Raw genomic sequence first — 14,576 nt, forward strand, 5'->3', positions numbered from 1 at the left:
TATCTATGAGTGCTTATTAAAGCCAGGTCCTATGCTAGGCTCTGACATTATCTCTAACCCTTAGGATATGCCTCCAAAATAGACTTCAGTGTCTCCATTTTAAAGGTAAAGAGATTATTAGAGAGAACAAGTGACTTACACAGAGCACAGAAGTGACTGAATCAGGGTAGAAACCCAGGTTTGTCGCTCTGCCTTCAAAGCCCATGTGCTTCTTATGTGGATCATGTTGCTAGTGTAAAGTAGGAACTTAGAAACATCTGAAATATAGCATGGTGCTGTTTGGGGGGTAACTTTTCTATTTCCAATCATTTTATTTACCTTTAAAGATATTGCGGCACTCCTCAGTTCCCCTCACCAAGTTGAGCACTCCCTTCTTCCTGTGATAGGAAACACTGCAAAATAAAATTTACAGAACAAATTACAAGTGTGGCTTCCACCTCTTGCCCTCCAGGCTGCAGACAAAAGCTCTTTTCATTGTGTCAGCTGAATAGTATAAACTAACAGGACGATTTAGTTTCCAAGAGGAGCCTAGTCTAAACGTTTTTGATTCACATTTGAAATAAATCAATATGGTACAGGACGGGTCATGAAAGACCCTTTGAGAAGGGAAAGGTCTTCAGAATATAGAGTAGGTCCAAGTTTTCCTCTAACTTTCCCACTCACAAATTGTGTAAAAAACAGGAGTTTGGGGGTGGGAGTGTATCATGGAATGGCATTTTGAGGGTCTTTTCTTGCTTAATGGTAAGGAAACAATTCCAGAATGTCCCCACCTTCCGAAAGGAAGGCTCCTTTTGTTTGAAGCTTAGCTACTTTGGTTGCCATGAAGACAGAATCAGTCCAAAGGACCTCTTTACGCTGTGCTCCTGTTGGAAGCCATGGCCCCTCGCAGCCAACAAACAGCATGAGTGGTCCAGCTTTCCCAAAGCTCCGCAGCTCATTAGAGCCATCAGTTAACCCCCTGCCCCTGCCCGTTGCCTACTTATTGTAATTAATTTTATGGCCCCTTTAAAAAAAGAGAGAAAAGAAAAGGGAGACCTCTACATTTTATGCTACATTGCACAAGCAATTGAAAGTTGCAGGGAAGGAAAAAAAAAAAAAAATCCCAGCACCAAATGTTTAGCAGTCTTTTCTTCTACTTTAAATGAGCAACCTATTTAAATCAATTATCAGCTCAAAATGAGCAGGCTGATCTAATTAGTCTTGGCCCCTGGTGGGTTAATGAATGAAAGGGAGGTGTTGGGTAGATGTGGGCTTTCTCTGGAGTCTTTGGAACTGACCACACTAACATAGATCCCTTCTGGGTTTCTAACTCTTACCAGGAAGAATTATAGAAATAAATAAAGAGAGGCAAAGGGTGAGAGAGTAGAATGAGAGGCACAGTGGAGAAATATTAGTTCCATTAGCAGAATGACTAAGCATTGCATGGCATATTTTCAGCCTGTGTTTTACTAGGCACTGATCATTAGTGTTTGATAAGTAGTTCAGAATTGTAAATAAATCAATTTGTGTTTTCTTTAAGCGTGTTTGAAATGGAACAACGTATTGACTTCAGAGGAAAACATGCTGGTGAGTGATAGCAGCACAAGCCCTGAATCTTTGCACAAAAACCTCCTCCCTCTTCCCAACCTCATATCCAGCCCTCTATTCAATCACAATGGCACAGGGAATTAACATATGGTTAATTAGGGAACTAATATAAGGAAGCAGAAGTGGGAAATTGATCAACAATAAGTTTGTGACTGTTGGACTGGAAGGTCTTAAGTTTCCCATTTTTTTAAATACATCTTTGCGAGTATTCCTCTGAGCAAGGAAATAGATATTTGCTTTTTGGGTTATGACATTTCTTACCCCAAATGTTAACTCTCTGGTAAATGTTACAAGTGTTTACAGTTTGGGAATCTGATGTCTGTAACTTTTTGGGTTACTCCTTTCTAATGGAAATTACATGGGTCTTGAAGTCAAGCAAACCAGCTCTGTTTCTGAAATGTGTGACCTTAAGGAGCATTTTCCCCCCCTATCTCTGACCCTCAACTGTCTCATCTTTAATATGGGGACAATATCACTTGGTTGCTCTGAGAACTGAGATGATATCTGTAAGGTGGCCACTATGTATGCCCTATGTCTCTCCTTTGAAGAGTGTACCTAAGGATGTTTTGGCAAAAGGTAGAAGAGTTCTTATATTTTTCAAAATGATGCAACAGGATGTGAATCTTTCTGTGTTAATTTTCACTTGAATGTGATCACTTTTTTAAAGACACTACTTGAAGAAATGTAATAGTGAGTCTTGGGTAACCAAACTCTTGCCTCCAATTGAGGTTGAAGAGCAAACAGAGAGACTCCATAAATGCCCTGGTATTTAATGAAGATAGCCAATAAGTATTTCTGCATTATAAAAATGTCAATGACAAGCTGAAAATAACCAACATTGCCATTAGATTTTTAGGAGGTCAGTCATCATGGGATAGAATAGGAGGAGGGGTGAGTTGGGTGAAGATATTCAGGCTGCCTGAGCTGAGTCCATGATGGAAGGAGGTAACAGCCTGAGGAACTGGTCTAATACATACCACTAGATATGGAAGAACCACTCTCCATAACTCCTCTGCCTAGTTCTCCTTCCTGACCAGTTTTTATTTCATCAGGGTCAGACTGTTTTAGGGAAAATCGAATCATCTTTGAACTACAAACTGATTATGTGGGCTTATATGGCAAGACACTTCTTAGCTGCAAAGCAGCTATACTCTTTCAGATATTCCTAAGAACTCAGTCTTTAATCAGTGAAACGTCCAGATACATTGCCCTTTACAGAAATCAAAACCCTACTGTTTAATGACCACTTGGAGATATCATGATTCTTTTCACCCATTCTTGGCATCTTATCATCCATTGCTTAAGACTAAGAAGTCTCACACTGAAACTACAAAATCACATTGGAAATGAAAGTTTTGCAGACTCTTATGTGAACTGGATTTTGGTTTTGTGGGGCAAAGAGTGGGTGTGGGAGCATTCAGGAGCACATATAAAGGAATGGAAATAATTTGCTATTTTTAGAGACACAGAAAGACACAGAGAAAAAAAGGGAAGAAAAAAAATCTTTTGCAGCCAGGGAATGCAAACTTTGTAGTTCATCATAGTTTCAACATGGGTTCTTACAATGATTTATTCAATTAACCTCTTGCCTGTAACCCCCATCTTTAAATAAGCAGAATCTGAGAACAACAATTATAACTTTGCTAACGAGAAACTGGGTAAGTATTAAGTGTTTAAAAATCCCACTATTGGAGCCTGGTAATTTTTAAACATATAATTACCTCTTTTATAATACTTTGATTAGATTAAAATTAATGCATTATTAAGTCATGAGATGTTCAACCATCTAGACCTCTGTATAGACACAGATAGCAATTCCTTTATTTCCCCTTCCCCAGGTCTAAGTTAATTAAATTCCCTTTAATTATAATTTACTAAAAAGCTTCACTTTTGCCACTATTATGTCTTTTGAACTTTGAAATTTGAAAAAAAAAGGGGGGACCTTAAAATGGTCTTTTACAGGAGAAATGAACTGTCAGCGAATTCAGGCAAAATTAATTATTTCAGCTTGATAAACCTTTACATCTATTTGACTCCTTATACAGAAAAGCCAATTAATAATGTCAAACATGCTTTGCCTCCAGGGACCTGCAAGTTCTAATGAGTCTGTTTACTGTGGAGTGGCTAGCAGAATGAGCTTCATGTAGAAATTTTCTAATCGCGCCACACCTGTCAAGCTCAGTCATTATCTGTGTACCAAGGGCAAACCTCATTTTGTCAGTAGTGGTTTTCGAAGAACTAACAGATGCCTGGGGGAACATGCAGGACTGTCCGCCAGTAGACGAGTCACTTAATTACCAATCAGAGCAGCGGGGTGAATGCCTAATGTTCCTTAGTCCCGACCTTCCTCATCCCAACTCCACGCGCCCATCTTGTCAGCGACCGGGGACCTCGGTCTTTCTCAGTGCTGAGTGCTCGTCTACCAGGACCTCTTTCTCCTGTGTACTTTGAGGCGATGATTGATGAAATGGGTCAATCAGGGGCCTTGGACTCCACCTGCCCTGGAGCTGATAATTGTTTGCTTGGTTGGGAGGAGCCTGTAGGGGAGGGTGTTGACATAACCACCCCTAAATGAAACCACATATTCCTTCTCACTTTCCATTTGCCTCCTTGACTTGCAGGAAGCCCATATATACAAACTTGACTGCAGGCAGAGGCCCAGCATTCGGGGAAGTATTCATACTTCAGAGCAGTGCTTCTCAAGCTCTGATGCACCTATGAGTCACCTGGGGATCTTGTTCAAACTATTTTCTGATTCAGTGAGCCTGGGACCTGAGATTATGCATTTCTGACCAGTTGAAACTGGATGCAACAAGGAACATGAATCATATACTGAGGCCAGGGTTGAAACTAGTGGTCTTAGACAAAATGCTAAGCCTTTTTGCACCTTCGAATTCTCACTACTGTAAAATATTCAGAAGATTCAGTGTTTCCCTGTTGCCTTTAGAATAACAGACAAAATCCTTCATGCTTACAGAAACCACTATCTTCCCGGAACACCTGGAAAGCTTAAACTGGTTATTCTCCCCATCCCTGAGAAAGGATGATACCGTCCGTCTACTCTGAGTTCTGAAGATCAACACACTTCTCCATGCTCTTGTTTGAAGAGAATTTGTCTTGGCTGGGCCCCCATCTGTAGCTCTTGAGGTAATTTTGTAGTACTGCATCATGCCTGAGAAGGACTGACATTGAAAGAGAGCCTGGAGAGGCAATCAGATTCGGGGATCAGATGTCCAAGGTCCTGAATTCAAAATGGAAGTCTGCCATTTGTGGGCAAGTCACTTATTCTTGCTCTGGCTCAGTTTCCACTTCTGTAAAATTGAGGGATAATATCTAACTCACCTATCATGATAGGGATTAGAGACAGACTGGAATAAGTGGTAGATATTTATTACTATGCGTTGAAGTAATCTGCGGAAGGGCTTTGACGTTAGGTAAGTGCCATCCATGTGCAAGACATCAGTACTTTAAATTTTCAATTTATTCACAGGTGTTTTTCTCTGTTTTCTCTGAGAAATGCAGTGTCACTGGGCCATGGACTTAAGGTCTAAAAGAAACCAGACAATTCATATAAAATTAGGCAGTGGGCTTTGAGGAAATCAAACATAGTTAGCCTGTCCTTTCATTAGCTTTATTTCCCCAGGAAAACTGTGCTTCTGGAGAAATGTCATTGTGTAGCTGATTCAGCCAGAGCCTTCTAATTTCTTAGCCCAGGAAGTAAAAGAAAGCTGGAAAATGGAGGGTGATTAATTCTGTCAACACTTTACTAGATTGCTTTCTATGCTGCCCTCCTGTTGAATATTGGGCACAGAGATGGCTAGATGCCAAGGGACTCTTCTCTCCTCTGTGTATGCTTCAGTTAAGCTGGCATTGTTGTGTTTCCCTTAGACCTTTAGACTGTTGGTCACCAGAAAAATATCCCTAGGCACTTTGCAATGATTAAAAAAATTTTTTGAGCAGTATTTCACATTGTCCTTTTTCAATATGTGGAAAAGGCTTAGTCCATTCTTAAGTATGATGTTTTCCATATTGATGTCAATTTGTTTACCAAAACAATAAATTGCCACCTCTTATTTTATGATGTTAAGAGAGAATTAGGCATTGATATGGAAACAAGTCACTTGAGAGATGTGTCTTTTGGGTCAGAAATTTTCATACAGTTCTGTGAAGCCCTAGGTTTCCCAGGAAATATCTTGCCATCTCAAACAGGAGGGAGCAAATGAGGAAGTGGAGCCACAGGATTCCCGTCCTAGTTTCAATCAAGTCTGCTTGTATCTTTTTTATATATTGGGATTTCATTAAGACTTTATGTGAGAAAGGGCAATATGACTTTTAAAATGTTGAAAATCACTGCTGTAGTTCAAATTTCAGTGCTAACAGGGATGTCAGATCTTAAAACTTCAGGGTCCTCATCCCTCAACACCATGTCTTTGCTTACCACAGCCAGAATTGCATATCATGTCCTAATACAGAGATTCACAGCCTCCCCATTATCCTGATGAGCTTCATGCTTATGGAAAAGTCTACAGAGAATCCACAGTTCATTATGATGACATCTTTGCTGATAAATAGCTATGGCGGAGGTTGTCCATCTAGTTTCCCTCTTTGTATCATAAGGGACACTAGAGAAAGTATAGAACATACGTAAAGGACATGGCTAGCCCACTTTATTCACATTGATGGCAGGCAAGAAAGTTATTTGGGATTCCAAAATTCTGTTTCCCATCATAATTTTAGTACTGCCAAATGCCCTTCTATATTTTAATGGAGAACTCATTTTTAGGGACATTCAAGTTCTCAAGGCAAGAATACTGAAGTGGTTTGCCATTCCCTTCTCCAGTGGACCACATTCTGTCAGACCTCTCCACCATGACCCGACCGTCTTGGGTAGCCCCACATGGCATGGCTTAGTTTCATTGAGTTAGATAAGGCTGTGGTCCATGTGATCAGATTGGCTAGTTGTCTGTGATTGTGGTTTCAGTCTGTCTGCCCTCTGATGCCCTCTCTCAGTGCCTACCATCTTACTTGGGTTTCGATTACCTTGAAGGTGGAGTGTCTCTTCACAGCTGCTCCAGCAAACTGCAGCTGCCGCACCTTACCTTGGACATGGGTTTGCTCCTCTCTGCCACTGCCCCTGACTTTGGACATGGGGTAGCTCCTCTCGGCCAGCCACGCTTCCATGCCATCGCAGCCACCATGCCGCGTACCATGTGAGTTATGGACGGATGTTGGCGGCACTGTACAGGAAACAGGAATCAAGACCATCCCCAAGAAAAAGAAATGCAAAAAAGCAAAATGGCTGTCTGAGGAGGCCTTACAAATAGCTGTGAAAAGAAGAGAAGCAAAAAGCAAAGGAGAAAAGGAAAGATATACCTTTTTGAATGCAGAGTTCCAAAGAATAGCAAGGAGAGATAAGAAAGCCTTCCTCAGTGATCAATGCAAAGAAATAGAGGAAGACAATAGAATGGGAAAGACTAGAGATCTCTTCAAGAAAATTAGAGATACCAAGGAAACATCTCATGCCAAGATAGGCTCAATAAAGGACAGAAATGGTAGGGACCTAACAGAAGCAGAAGATATTAAGAAAAGGTGGCAAGAATACAGGAAATAACTGTACAAAAAAGATCTTCACAACCCAGATAATCACGATGGTGTGATCACTCACCTAGAGCCAGACATCCTGGAATGTGAAGTCAAGTGGGCCTTAGGAAGCATCACTACAAACAAAGCTAGTGGAGGTGATGGAACTCTAGTAGAGCTATTTCAAATCTTGAAAGATGATACTGTGAAGGTGCTGCACTCAATATGCCAGCAAATTTGGAAACTCAGCAGTGGCCACAGGACTGGAAAAGGTTAGTTTTCATTCCAATCCCAAAGAAAGGCAATACCAAAGAATGCTCAAACTACTACACAATTGCACTCATCTCACAAGCTAGTAAAGTAATGCTCAAAATTCTCCAAGCCAGACTTAAACAATACATGGACTGTGAACTTCGAGATGTTCAAGCTGGCTTTAAAAAAGGCAGAGGAATCAGAGATAAATTGCCAACATCTGCTGGATCATGGAAAAAGCAAGAGAGTTCCAGAAAAACATCTATTTCTGCTTTATTGACTATGCCAAAGCCTCTGTGTGGATCACAATAAACTGTGGAAAATTCTGAAAGAGATGGGAATACCAGACCACCTGACCTACCTCTTGAGAAACCTGTATGCAGGTCAGGAGGCAACAGTTAGAACTGGACATGGAACAATAGACAGGTTCCAAATAGGAAAAGGAGTATGTCAAGGCTGTATATTGTCACCCTGCTTATTTAACTTATATGCAGAGTACATCATGAGAAATGCTGGGCTGGAGGAAGCACAAGCTGGAATCAAGATTGCTGGGAGAAATATCAATAACCTCAAATATGCAGATGACCACCCTATGGCAGAAAGGGAAGAAGAACTAAAGGGCCTCTTGATGAAAGTGAAAGAGGAGAGTGAAAAAGTTGGCTTAAAGCTCAACATTCAGAAAACGAAGATCATGGCATCCAGTCCCATCACTTCATGGCAAGTAGATGGGGAAACAGTGGAAACAGTTGCTGACTTTATTTTTTGGGGCTCCAATATCACTGCAGATGGTGAGTGCAGCCATGAAATTAAAAGACGCTTACTCCTTGGAAGGAAATTTATGACCAACCTAGATAGCATATTGAAAAGCAGAGACATTACTTTGTCACCAAAGGTCCATCTAGTCAAGTTTGGTTTTTCCAGTAGTCATGTATTGATGTGAGAGTTGGACTGTGAAGAAACCTGAGCATTGAAGAATTGATGCTTTTGAACTGTGGTGTTGGAGAAGACTCTTCTGAGATCAGATGAAATCAAGCACATTCAGGGTGGTATGGCCATAGACTGGAGAAGACTCTTGAGAGTCCCTTGGACTGCAAGGAGATCCAACCAGTCCATCCTAAAGGAGATCAGTCCTGGGTGTTCATTGAAAGGACTGATGTTGAAGCTGAAACTCCAATACTTTGGCCACCTGATGTGAAGAGCTGACTCATTGGAAAAGACCCTGATGCTGGGAAAGATTGAGGGCAGGAGGAGAAGAGGCCGACAGAGGATGAGATGGTTGGATGGCATCACCGACTCAATGGACATCAGTTTGCGTGAACTCCAGGAGTTGGTGATGGACAGGGAAGCCTGGCGTACTCTTTGGGTCGCAAAGAGTCGGACACAACTGAGTGACTGAACTGAAGTATTAAGGATTTTCAAATTGTGCCTATAGACTTTATACATAGAACACTGAACTTTCTGTGACTATGGAAGACTTCCCCCTTGTGTAGTTGAAAACTACAGATTTCAAAACTTGACAGAACTGTATTTTGTTCTACCATTTACTAGAGAGATACCTTAAGTAAGCTAGGTAATCTTAATACTCCATTTCTCCCTATATTTCTGGAAAAACAGGTCGTGTCTATCTTTTCCCATCATGATTGAGAGCCAGCCTATGTTTGTAAAGATATTTTGATCCAATCTGAAATACAGTGGGGTTTCTGATAGGAAAGAGTGTTTCAAAGTTGATTTCAATTCAATCTAATGAAATTCATTACTCATTTACTAAGCACCTATCTTAGGGCAAGCACTATTCAAGGTACAGTGAGCATGACATACAGAGGTGAGTCATATATACACCCTGGAGCAGAGAGATGCAGACCATAGCCAAGCTGGGGTAAGGGCTGCACTAGGAATTACACTCTGACACAATGAATGACTGACTTCACGTGCTATAGACCTTCACTAAGACCGGGATGTTTCCTCAACTGCTCCATTCCCTCCATTTTATGGGGAATAAGCCAAGGTTCTGAAATGAGGATAGCCTTAGAGAAGGTCACATTTCTTTGTCCCCCAGATTATAACATTTTTTCTTTTCATATAGGTGGCACCGTATCACACCATCTGATGCCCCATCCTGGGCAGTTGGCACTAACTCCCTATTCATTTATGCTTTAAATCCACCTTCTTTTAGTAAGTCTGGAAGCTTTTCCCACTTTTTAAAAGAATGTACCTCTCACTCTTCACAGCTTTCCCATTCCATTACCATATCTGTCCAGGTCTCCTGGAAAGCCCATGAGTACTTCAGAACTCGACAGAGCCCTGTTGTTAGAAAGAGCTGGTGGAAGTTAATGTTAATTTCTTGCTGTGTTGTCAGTTCTGTGACCTCCCAAGGAGAGAAATTCTACACCTCCTTTTATCAAAGCAACTAGGAAGCTGGAGGCAGAGGATTTACAAGCTCAGTAGAGGAAAAACTCTGCCTGGGTATGCCATGGTGAGTGGTATTTAAGTTCAGTGTCTCATTATCTTCCTAGGACAGAACTGAAAAGCTCACACTCATGCTCTGGGCTATGACTCTCCATGAAGTTTGCTTCTAGAGAAAATTTCAGTGCTGCATTTCCTGGGAAGCCATCGCTTGCTGAACTTCTTCATTTTGATGTAAAGACCGTAATACTCAGGCTATAAAAGTGTATAACATAGCTTATCTTAAAAAAAAAGAAAATGACTGAAGTATAGTTGATTTACAGTGTGTGTTCATTTCTTCCTAACAGCAAAGTGACTCAGTTATACATGCATATAAAACTTAAGCCTAACTTTGAGAAATGGAAAGTGTATCATGGAAGTAGGGATGATATTTATTTATTTATTGGCTTTATTATAGGCTAGATACTTTGTAAAATTGTGAGGATTAAGAAATGAGAAATTTACGCAGTTATGATGCAGTAAAGAAGAACTACAAGAAAATGTGGGCTGGCATTCCAGGCTGGTAGGTGAAATAATAATATGAAGTTCAAGCAGTGCTGGCATAAATATATCAATGAAAACTTCATAGAGGTGGTTAGAAGTAAATTGGATCTCTAAGGGTGAGTGAAGGTTCTCTGGGGGCAATTTCAGACAGAGACAATTTCCTGGGGACTCTCAGGCCTGACAACTAGACATTTAATCCTAAAATCCCATGGAGCCAGTTGGTTATTGAAGACCTTAAGGCAATATCATGATGTTTTAAGAGCAGACTCCAGATCTGATGGCCTGAATTCATACCAACTCTTAGGTAAGTTATTCTGTATAAATTTTTACCTCTCTGAGCCCCAGTTTCCTCATTTGTAAAATGGGTATAATAGCAGCTTTCTTGTAGATGGTCATGAAGATTAAATGTTACAGGTAATCCACATTAATTGCTTAATACAATTGCTTGGTGGTTAGTATACATTATCTATATAGTGTCATTTGTCCTTCTCATATTCAAATATCTTTATGATTTCATTGTTACAGTGCCTGCTAGTAGAACTGATGGTGTGTTAAGCAACAGGGATCAATTATCTTCCTGACAAAGTGTCATTATCTCATGGGCCCAGATATAGTCAGAGATAGCCTGATCTCTTAGCAATATTTGCCATGGATATGGGAGGAGGAGTGCCAGCATATATGCTTCTTAGTTGTCATTCTTTTCTGTAGGCCTCTAGGAGGTAAGAACTGGAATAAGGAAGCCTCAACTGTGTGAATGTCAGGGGGAAGCAGCCAGTAAAGGGGGATGTCTGGATAGAGGAAGCAGAGCACCAAGAGGATCAGGACAGCTAGGAAATGCTCGGGAGGTGGATTGGGAAGGATGTAAAGCAGAAGATGGCATTCAGAAAGCTAAATTTACCAGTTTTAGGAGATTTAAAGCTAGGGTGGTGGCACCAAAGAGGGAATTACTGATTTTTTGTGGGTGAAGGAAGTATCAGAAGTGTCAGGTGATGTCATGCCTCATTCATTTGTTTACTGAGCTCCTCCTAGGTACCAGGAAAGATCATGGCAAGCCTTTCATGATGCTTATATTTTACATACATGAAATTTACATACAATCATTACAAATTACCTATAAAGGAGTATGTAACATGTAAGATGTTCTAAATGCAATAATGAAAAATAAAACAGCATAAGAGGAGAGAGAGAATGGTGAGAGGGATTCCATTCTGAGAGAAAGTTTAGGGAGAGCCTCTCCAGTAAAGTAACTTTTGAGTAGAGATCTGGAAGAAATGAGAGTATGAGCTCTGCTGATATCTGGGGGAAGAACACTCCTAGCAGAAGGACTATAAGTGTAATTGTGGTAACCGGCCCCCAAGAAGGTCCCAGAGACTGTTGCCTCCTAACGCACATGCCCCAGTGTAGTCCCTTCTGCCTTGAGTAGAGCTGATCAGTATAACCAATAGAACATTGTAGAACTAGGGTTGACTTCCAAGGTTTGGTCATAAAAGGTATTGCAGCTTCTTTCTTGCTCTTTCTTTGAGTACTCACTCTGGGGGAAGCTCACTGCCATGTCATGAGGACAGTCAAGTCACTCTGTGAAGGGGTCCAAATAGGGAAGAACTGGGACTTCCTACCAATGGCCAGTATCAACTTGTCAACCATATGCATGAGCCATCTTGGAATCAGATCCTCAAGCCTTCAGAGACTGTAGCTCTGGCTTATTTCTTGGCTGCAACCTCATGAGAGATTCCCATGCCAGGACCATCCAGCTAAGCTTCTCTCTCACTTCTGACCCACAGAAACTGTATGACATAATAAATGCTGATTGCCATTTTAAGCCATTAAATCTTGGAATAATTTGTTACACTGATAAGTATAATAGTGAAAATTTATTTTCAGCAGAATTGCTAAATATGAGGAGTCAGCATTGAGATATCTCCTGGGACCTGCTCAACGGGGAAGCAGAGCAGAGAAACAGTACCCAGGTTACTTGTTTTGTGGGATTCCCTGGTGGCTCAGACAGTAAAGCGTCTGCCCACAGTGCAGGAGACCCAGGTTTGATCCCTGGGTTGGGAAGATCCCCTGGAGAAGGAAATGGCAACCCACTCCAGTACTCTTGCCTAGAAAATTCCATGGATGGAGGAGCCTGGTAGGCTATAGTCCATAGGGTGGCAAAGAGTCGGACACGACTGAGCGACATCACTTTCACTATGCCTTTTCTATGCTCTCCCATCACAAATATTCCTCTTTCTTGTCATCACACCTGGTTTAACTTCAGGCCTAAACTAAGATGCTACGCTCTAATCTTGCCTCCTGCGTTAAGCATTAAACATCTTGTTAGTGAACTCTGGAGGAAGAAGTGAGAGGAACATGAATTTATTGGGTTCATGTTATATGTACAGCCCATTACATGTATTATCTAATATAATCTCCTACAATCTTATGAGGTAGTTATGATTACCTGCTTTCTATGGATGGAAAGAAAATGAAGTTCAGAATGGTTAAGTAGTTTATCCTAGGACACATAGCAAAGTGATCATTTGAATTTAAACCTAAATTTAAAGCTTTGGGCTTTAATTTTTTTGTTTTTCTTTTTTCATTGTATAAGACATTGGCTATGGAAAATTTGAAAAGTGTAGGAATGCACACACACAAATTGTTAGTAATCCCACAATTTGGAAAAAACTGCTAACATTTGGGATTGATCTGTCTAGTTTCTTTTAAACATTTTTTTCAATTTACATAATTAGATTAGACTACACAGTTTTTAAAACTCTTTTATCCTCTAATATATCATAAACACTTTTTATATTGTTACACACTTCTCTATAGGTAATTTTTAATGGTTGCATGTAAATTTCATGTTTTAGGAAATCAATATATTTAATGAGAATTTACTATTGTACATTTATGTTGTTTCCTAATTTTCTTGTTCTAAAGGATCAGGCAACAAGCATACTTGAAGACAAATTTTTGTGTACACTTACGGTTATTAGGATAAATTTTTACAAGTAGTATCACTGGTAAAATTTAAATTAATGCTTACTTTTTTTAAGTTTAAAGTAAAAACACAGGTAATTCCTTTGACACACGTCATCAGGTTGCGCTCCAGAAAGGTTATATAAAACCTACTCCTTCCAGTAGTCCGCGAGGGTGCTCATGTCTCCACACATTCATATGCATTAGAATTTTTAAAACCCTGTTAGCTCTTTTATTTATAATTAAACTCAGATTTTAATTTTGAATTTTTGGAACTCTGTTGATGGGTCACTGAAAGCTACCCAGAGAAAGCCTGGTGAAAATTAGGCACACACCCATTAAAAATGTTCACAAAGTTCTTGAGTCTAAGGACACATAGATAGTGTAACATTTGTCCAGGTGCTGTATTGGCTAAGTAGAGAGACATAGGAGACACTTGCCTCCAAATATTAGTTTGTAACAGTTGAGGCTGAGGAGCATTTTTCACTACTATTCTACTATTGTTACTACCATTCCTGGCAGTGCCAGTGCTAGAGATGAAGTCATCTACACCCAATATAATCTAATGTGGGTTTGCATTATTGCAAGGTTTGTGAAAGAACTGGGGCAAGCCTTTGAGGCTTGTTAAACACAATCACGTGACTTTGAATCTGTGTTCGCACACTGTGTGCCACCTGGGTCTCACTATCTGGATAGATGCTAACTGGTGTTGCTGTGCTGTACAAGGCACCATTTAGGCCCCTTACAACAGCATCATGACATGGGCGTAACCATGTTACTATCATCTTTGAGGCTCCAGGTCACATAGCAAGTCAGTGAGTGGGTAGACCCAAGGCTTGAGTCCGATGAGTCTGACCCAATGCTTATGTTTTGCCTACCCCTGCTTTTGCACAGACTCCACACAATTGTTGAAGTCTGCTCCCCTGCTCCACAACTGGGCTGGCTGGCACAGTGCCTCCTTATCTTCTGATCATATTGTACTCAGCACCTGCCTCTGTGGCAACAATGGAGTCACTAAATGGTACTGTATGTTTGCATGCCAGTCTCTAGTGTGAGAATTCCTTGACAGAATGATGCTTAACTAATCTGTCCTGAGCTTCTGGTATTATAACCATTATGATGTTTTCATTAAATGTTGCCAACTTACAAAAGAAAAGTAGAAAAGGATAGAGGTAATGAGGAGAGGGAGGGGGAAGAAATGAGTGAAGGAAGGAAGGAAAAATGAACTTGAATCTTGTCCTGTAATTTGC

The 14,576-nt window shown here is 40.5% G+C and overlaps 1 long non-coding RNA gene across 1 annotated transcript; it reads left to right on the forward strand.

The window, feature by feature from the left end:
• Positions 1-847: 847 nt before the first annotated feature.
• On the forward strand, positions 848-10,115 carry LOC105003558. Its single transcript, XR_827124.1, has 4 exons — positions 848-984; positions 1,520-1,566; positions 4,565-4,734; positions 9,933-10,115. It is a non-coding gene; the product is annotated as an uncharacterized LOC105003558 (long non-coding RNA).
• Positions 10,116-14,576: the final 4,461 nt, after the last annotated feature.

The sequence above is a fragment of the Bison bison genome, unplaced genomic scaffold (assembly GCF_000754665.1).
Source record: "Bison bison bison isolate TAMUID 2011002044 unplaced genomic scaffold, Bison_UMD1.0 scf7180017864471, whole genome shotgun sequence".
NCBI lineage: Eukaryota > Metazoa > Chordata > Mammalia > Artiodactyla > Bovidae > Bison > Bison bison.